The sequence below is a fragment of the Orycteropus afer genome, unplaced genomic scaffold (genome assembly GCF_000298275.1).
Source record: "Orycteropus afer afer isolate SDZICR_OR568_19922 unplaced genomic scaffold, OryAfe1.0 scaffold00021, whole genome shotgun sequence".
Lineage (NCBI taxonomy): Eukaryota > Metazoa > Chordata > Mammalia > Tubulidentata > Orycteropodidae > Orycteropus > Orycteropus afer.
Genome location: NW_006921608.1, coordinates 17,892,695 through 17,899,990, shown reverse-complemented (window position 1 = coordinate 17,899,990; position 7,296 = coordinate 17,892,695).

The window sequence follows — 7,296 nt, the reverse complement described above, 5'->3', positions numbered from 1 at the left end:
GAGTCAGAATCAACTCAATGGCGGTGAATTTGGTTTTTTTGTTTGAAGGTGGCTGATTCCAAGATTTCCAGAGGTTGGTTCTCCTGTTGTTACAGAATGGACTGACTCATGGCTACCCATGTGTACAGGGTAGAACTGCTCCATACAGTTCTCAAGTCTGTGACCTTCTGACAAGTCATCAGACTTGTCCTCCAAAGCACCTCTGAATGGGTTCAAACCACCAACCTTTCAGTTAGTAGTCTGATGCATCTCCAGGGTCTCCTCGGTTCCACTCACTCAATGTTCAAAATAATCAAAGCTTGACAAACTCTGATAATGCAAATAAGCCTTCATGCTCTTTCCTTATTGAGATAGGCAAATGGACATAAGCAGAGAATATTAGTTTCTCCAATCCCCTCTTTAGTGCAATGGGAAAACCAGAAATAGAATCAAGCAAGTAAGTCCCAAGCCTTATTCAAAATATTCCAAGATATGTGAGAATTTCTTAAGAGCAAAAAATAATGAATGAAGTGGAAGAAATAATGATTTCAAGAGAAATGTTTAGTTCTTAAATTTGGCTAAAATTTTGTGCACCTCTAGGTTGATAGGTTTTAAAAAAAAAAAAAAAAGAGGGGAGAGAAAAATACAGAAAAGAGCCCCTTGTGGTTACAAAAATCACATAGCTATGTTATGAGGACCAATAAAACTATTAGCCATTGGCCCAAAGCCAAGAATCCATTAATGACAGACTGGTATCTATCCAGGAATGTAAAATGTTTTACTAAATAAACACTAGAGCAGGAAACGTTCAACTTCTGTCATTATGTAAAACTTAAGTGTGATTCTATCCTGAAGTGGAACAGCAAACAGGCCAGTTCAAAAAAAAAAAAAAAGCTCTTTGGTACCAGGAGGAACCAACAAATATTCTAAAAAGTATGGTATATAAAGTTTAACACTATTGTTAGCTAAAGCCAATAGTGGCATTTAAAAAAAGAAAGAAAGAAGTGAAAGAAGAAACTTGTTTAGAAGGAAGTGGAGTTAGCCACCCAGGATAATGGTTAGTAATTAAACTATAATGACTGATTTTTACAGCTTTTCAAGACTATACAAACAAAAGATTAAGGCTAATTGAAATATGAGATTAAATTAACGATTACTATTTGTTACTTGAGGCTAACTACAGCTTTCTCACGCGTATTTCCGTATTTCTCCAATGCAATGAAATCTTGGGAAAAAATAAGAATAAATATGTAACAAATTCCCTAAAAGCATAAAGCACCCAATAATCAATTAAAGCAGAACAATGCCTATTACTCTAAAACACTTAGGACTTTGTATGTGGTTTTTTATGTGTCCCTAGTACATTTAGGATTTTTGATATAAACTTTATGTGCATTCTTGTGGACTGCTAAAACCCAAAATCATACCCACTGCTGTCAAGTCAATTCCAACTCACAGCGACCTTTTAGGACAGAGGGTTTTCAAGGCTGTAATCTTTTTGGAAGCAGACTGCCACATCTTTCCTCCTGCAGAGCAGCTGGTAGGGTTCAAACCACCAACCTTTTGATCAGCAACGGAACCACTGTGTTACCAGGGCTCCTTATGTAGACTACAGGGGATAATTTTCTGATTATGAGTAAATCAGCACTTGCTTCTATCAGGATTTAAAACTTTAACTAAAGAATCAGTTTAAAAGATCTATGGGAGTTATACAAAATTAAGTGTCATTCAGATATTTAAAGACACATAAGGGTTGCAAGCAAGCAAGTCATTTTGACTAAAATAGTCACATTTAACTAAAGAATACACAGCTTGATATTCTCCCCCTAATAATCCTTTCCCATGTTCCAGCATGATTCCATTGTATGACTTCTATACCCTCTGCACATCTTTCTTCCTTAGGAAACTAGAGTAAATATTAATAGGGAAAAAAAGTGACAAGACTCCAGTATAGAATATGCTCTTGAAAGCAATTCACACTGGCAGTCAGTGATAAACCAGCTCAGATGTTTCTGCATGTAAGACAAGACCATTTTCAGGATATAGTTTTTCACCCCCAGCTGTCAGATGAAAGCTCAGTCATATATTGTGTGGCTCTAGGGAAAAAAAGTAGTGAATGTAGGTACAGCCATCAAACCTGGGAATATGAAATAGAAGCAGAACACAGCCAGGGCAGTAGCTACTGCTACAACCTGACAGCCAAGGATGGCCCATTAAGAAGCTCGGAATTTAAGGGGTAGCTCTTCAGAATGCCAGGGTCAAGTTAGTAAAGTAAGACCCTTGATCTTTCCAATATTGTTACCACCTGTAGATAATACAGAGGTAGGAAAACTGCTGTGAAGACTCCAACAAAGGTAGTCATAGCAACAGCACTCACCCAACCCCTTGTCCTATCACTATCTGTATTTCCATTACAAAGTCCAGTGTTTGTGGACTGGACTTTGTTTTGTTTTCTTATAAGAAACAAAAGGAGTATGAGAGAAAATGCTCACTTTTGAAATTCACTTACTAAAAGTGCTTTTACTAAAAGTGCTTTTTCTGGTACAGTAATAATTCAGGCAAGCCCTTCAATTAACATGAAGAATAAATCCTGCATTCGGAGAAAATCTAAATTATAGAATGTTAAAATAAACCTTTTCTTTAAAATCCATACATGATCAAGCTGTTTGAAATGAGAGACTCTCTATAAATTTAAAGAACATGATGAAACTTCTATGACTCTGAATCATCTAGTGATTTTTTGCTGCAATCCACCTTGAGAAGATCATTATCAACTCAAAAACCGTAAGCCTGCATCAAAAAGTATCTTTTAAGACATCCATAGCTCTAATATCCTAATTACTAACCTCTTCTGACCTATGCAGAGCGCCCATTGTTGTCCAGAATGATAGCTCTGAGGAACTCAAGGACTCATAAGTTGAATTAAATTATCCTATCAGCTGGAAAAGAAAAAGGAGAAATATTTTTACAGTATTTAACCAAAAAAACTTTGTGACGCAAGAAAATTAAATGGCCTTGTCAAGATTTTACTGTCCTATGCTAATGTTCTCAAAAGGAGCTTGTTGCTTGAAATCTGGTTTACACTATTATTTGCTTAGCAAACCCCTCATTCCATAGCAAAGGCATATTTAAACCCAGCTCAGGATTCATCCTCCCAAAGTCTAAATTAGAGAACTCTTGACTAATGGGTTTTGACCATATTTGGAAATCTCTACCCACAACCTGTTTCATCAAAACTATGCTCATCGCTGGTAGCAATCATACCTGATGTGACCTCAAAGTTGAGAGAAATATTTTACCAAGTCCCATAACGTCAGCACAACAGTAATTAGAGAAAAGATTCTTCCATAGCTAGAGTGTGGAAGAATGATTTTTCAAAAACATAAACTCAGGAGGAGAGGAAATTTTTTTTTTTCTCTTGGTACACAACAGTACAGAATCAACAGTAATTAATAAAAGGGGAAAGATTAGGCTAAAGCTGGAAAACCTCAGGACAAAAGAGTCTAAGATTAGGAGTGGAAATAGCTTTGCTATTTGAAACAACAAAAAGAAATGAAAGAACAGGCTGTGTATCATAGATAAAGCTTGGTAATCCAATGGATAGAATTTTTTAAATTCTTTCATATTGTGACCTAATTATTGGATATGAAACAAAATGTGAGCTAATTAAACAACTATTTGTAATATATACAGAGGACACTAAAATAACATTACTTGAATGGATTGAAATATGCTGGCTTAATTTTTTCATTATACAAATTAAAATATGCGTAAAAGATTCCTACCAGTGCCTTAAGGACATATACTTCATTCTTAGGTTTTGGTGTTGATATGGACATGGGTGTATGGACACACACCAACAACTGACAACGGCATTCCACAAACAGATAAATGCTAAAAGTAAGAAATGGGAAGGTGGAAAAGTGATAAAGTCCTTATGACTCTCTTAAATGGAGTTAAGACCTATTAGGTCAAACCCTGCTGGGTAAATAAACTGCTCCCTGGTGTAAATTAGAAACTTTTGGAGGTGCAGTAACTTTTTCAGGCCCCTAAGGTACTGTTTAGTAAATTACTGTTCCAGTGAACTAAATGATCCCCTAGGGCCCTGAAAGAGTTAATACACCTTCAAAAATGAACAATTTACTCTCTTCTCACCAGTAGGATATCACACACCTGCACATCCTTGCCTCACCAGCTGAGTACCCCAGGTAAGATGCATTTATTCATTCACACACTCATTCATTCATCAGATGTTTATTAAGCACCAGCTCTGGGCTAGGCACTGTTCTAAGCACTGAGAATACAGCTGTAAAAAGGACAGACAACTTTCACAAAGTTGACATTCTCATGAGGCAAGACCAACACTAAACAAGTAGAGAAAGAGGACATGCTATGAAGGAAATAAAAGAAAGTAACGTACTAGAAAAGAAGCCCTGGTGGCATAATGGCTACATGCTTGGCGGCTAACTAGTGGGTGGTTCAAACCATCAGCCATTCATGGAAGAACAATGTGGCAGTCTGCTTTCATTAGTGATTGTTGTTGCTATGTGCCATTGAGTTGGACCCGACTCATAGCGACCCCTCCTTGGGTCTCCAAGGCAGTATCACTACAGAAGTAGATTGCCCAACCTTCCTTCTGAGGAGTGGCTGTTGGGTTTGAACCGCCAGCCTTCTGGTTAGCAGTCAAGTGCCTTAGGCACTACGCTACCAGAGCTCATTAATGATTACAGCCTAGGAAACTCTATGGGGCAGTTCTACTCAGTCCTATAGGTTCACTATGAGTCGAACCAACTAGATAGATGGCACACACTAACAATATGCTAGAAAGTGACTGGAAAAAACTTCTTATCCATGTTAGAAAGCCTCCTATGAGCAGACATCTCATCCAAGGCAAAGAGAAGGAAACATCTCAAAGGGATATTGTTCCAAGCACTGGCAAGTCACAATTGTAAAGCCAAGAAGGAGCCTCTGCAAGCAACAAGAAAATCAGTCTTCCTGAAGTGATAGGGAGCCGTAAATGGTGGAGGGAGAGTGAAGCGGGGTGCCTTTGGTGGACTGAACACCCCTAGTCCCATCAAGTTCACTCTTAGAAAGCAATCTGGTAGAAAATAGAGAAGTGAGGGTTAACTGTACTTTTTTAACAGTTGAAAAGAAAAACATCTTTGGGATGTTCCGTGGTTTTTGGACAGAGCTTTCAATGAGGAAGGAAGTAACAGTTTCCAAAGATCATAAAGGAATGGCTAAAAAATGAGGGTTTTTGTTGTTTTATTGTTGTTTTTTTTTTGTTTTCCTTTACCACCACTCATCTGTCGGTTTGCAGAGTGTGATGACTTGTATGTTGCTATGATGACATAAGGTCTCCATGAGGTGGAGCAACTCACAACAGCATGGTGCTGGAAGCTATGCTACTGATTATTCAGATACCAGCAGTCATTTATGGTGGACAGACTTCAGCAGAGCTTCCAAACTAAGGCAGACTAGTAAAGAAAGTCCTGGTGATCTACTTCTGAAAATTCACTAATGAAAACTTTATGGATTACAACAGAATCTTGTCCGATATAGTGCTGGAAGATGAGTCTCCTAGGTTGGAAGGTACTCAAAATACACAATGGCTCCAACAATGGACTTGAGCATATCAATGATTGTAAAGATGGCAAGGACTGAGCAACCTTTCATTCTGTTGTACAAAGGTTGGCCGTGAGTTGGAGCCAAGTCAATGGCAACTAACCAACCTTTTTAAAGAGATTTTATCCTAAACTGGACAAGTTTATAAGAGGAACTGAGGGTAGATGATCTGTGTTAGTGGGATGATACAGCCCCTAGGCATTTCCAGGTCCTAGACCCACTTCTTGTCTTCACAGACCTTGACCTCCACAACATGTGAGAGATTGAGGTTCTGAGATGATTCTGCAGCCCTTTAGATCTCTAAGAATCATAGAGCCTCTGCCATTTGTGATATGCATCTGACTTTGGAGTCAGCCAGACCTGAGCTTAAATTCTGACTTTGTCAGAAAATAGCTATATGAGCTTGAATAACCAAGTTCATCTCTCTGAGCCTCAATTTCCTCATTGGTGAATGGAGTCAAAAATCTCAACCCCTTCATGGGAGAATTTAGTGATGAATATAAAATGAGATCATACAAATAGACAGACGGAATGCTTGCACTGTGTAAGCTCACAGTAAGCATTCAGTTCATGACAGTTCTAATTTCCACTGAAGAGTCTTTCCAAGTATGTCTATTCTACTCCATTGTGTATGTTTGTGTGTGTGCAGTAGTCAAGGGCAGGGATATGTCCACAGTAAAATTCTCCTGAGTAGGTAAGAAAACCATGATTCCCTCACTGATCCAATGTACTTCAACAATGAAGGAGAGAAGAAATTTCTTTACAACACATCCCATGTGTGTCAGCTTTGCTGGGCTGTGATTTTGAGTGGCATGGCAGCTGGCTGTAGTTATTTATTATTCCCCATGATGAGATTGGATGTGGTGTAATCAACTCTATGGTGGAATCTGCTGGGAGGAGCTAATTAGCTGCCTTTGGGGTATGGCCTGTGTGATAGTTGGAGCTGTGTGTCAACTTGGCTGGACCCCCATTCCGTGTGGTTGTTCCCATGATGGGATCGGATGACTGTGTTCTGAGTGACCAATCTGTTCAGGGGGAGTTTCCCTAGGGGTGTGGCCTGCTTCCAGGATACCCAGGGACATCCTGGGAAGAGAGACATTCTTCTGTGGATTGGGATTCTCTTGTACTGCCTACAACTGTCCGTGAGTGAGCAGTCCACTGTTCGGCCAGAAGATCTTGGATTTGTCATTCGTTGGAGTGAGCTTCTCGGCCCCTGCAGTGGTGGAAGCTAAGAAAAGCCTCCAGCCTGACGTTTGCTCCAGGAACTTTGGACTTGCCAGCTTCTATACGTTTGTGAGCCATTTTCCTAAGATGAATTTCTCTCTTTCTTTATACATATATAAGGTTTTCTGGTTTTTGTTTCTCTAGGGAACCCGGTCTAACACAGCCTGCTTCCAGTAGATGTGCAGAAATTTTGGGAAAGGTTTGTAGCTTTTTGGCACATTTGAATCCTGCATTTGGCTGTGTCTTCATCTCCAATTCCTGGATTTGAACCAATGGCCTGCTTTGTTACCTACTGATCTTGAGATTGTGCCACTTTATCTGCTGATCTTTGGTTGTCATGGGAGCTTTGGTAGCGTAGTGCCTAAGGTACCTGACTGCTAACCAGAAGGCTGGCGGTTCAAACCCACCAGCCGCTCCTCAGAAGGAAGATGGGCAATCTACTTCTGTAGTGATACTGCCTCGGAAACC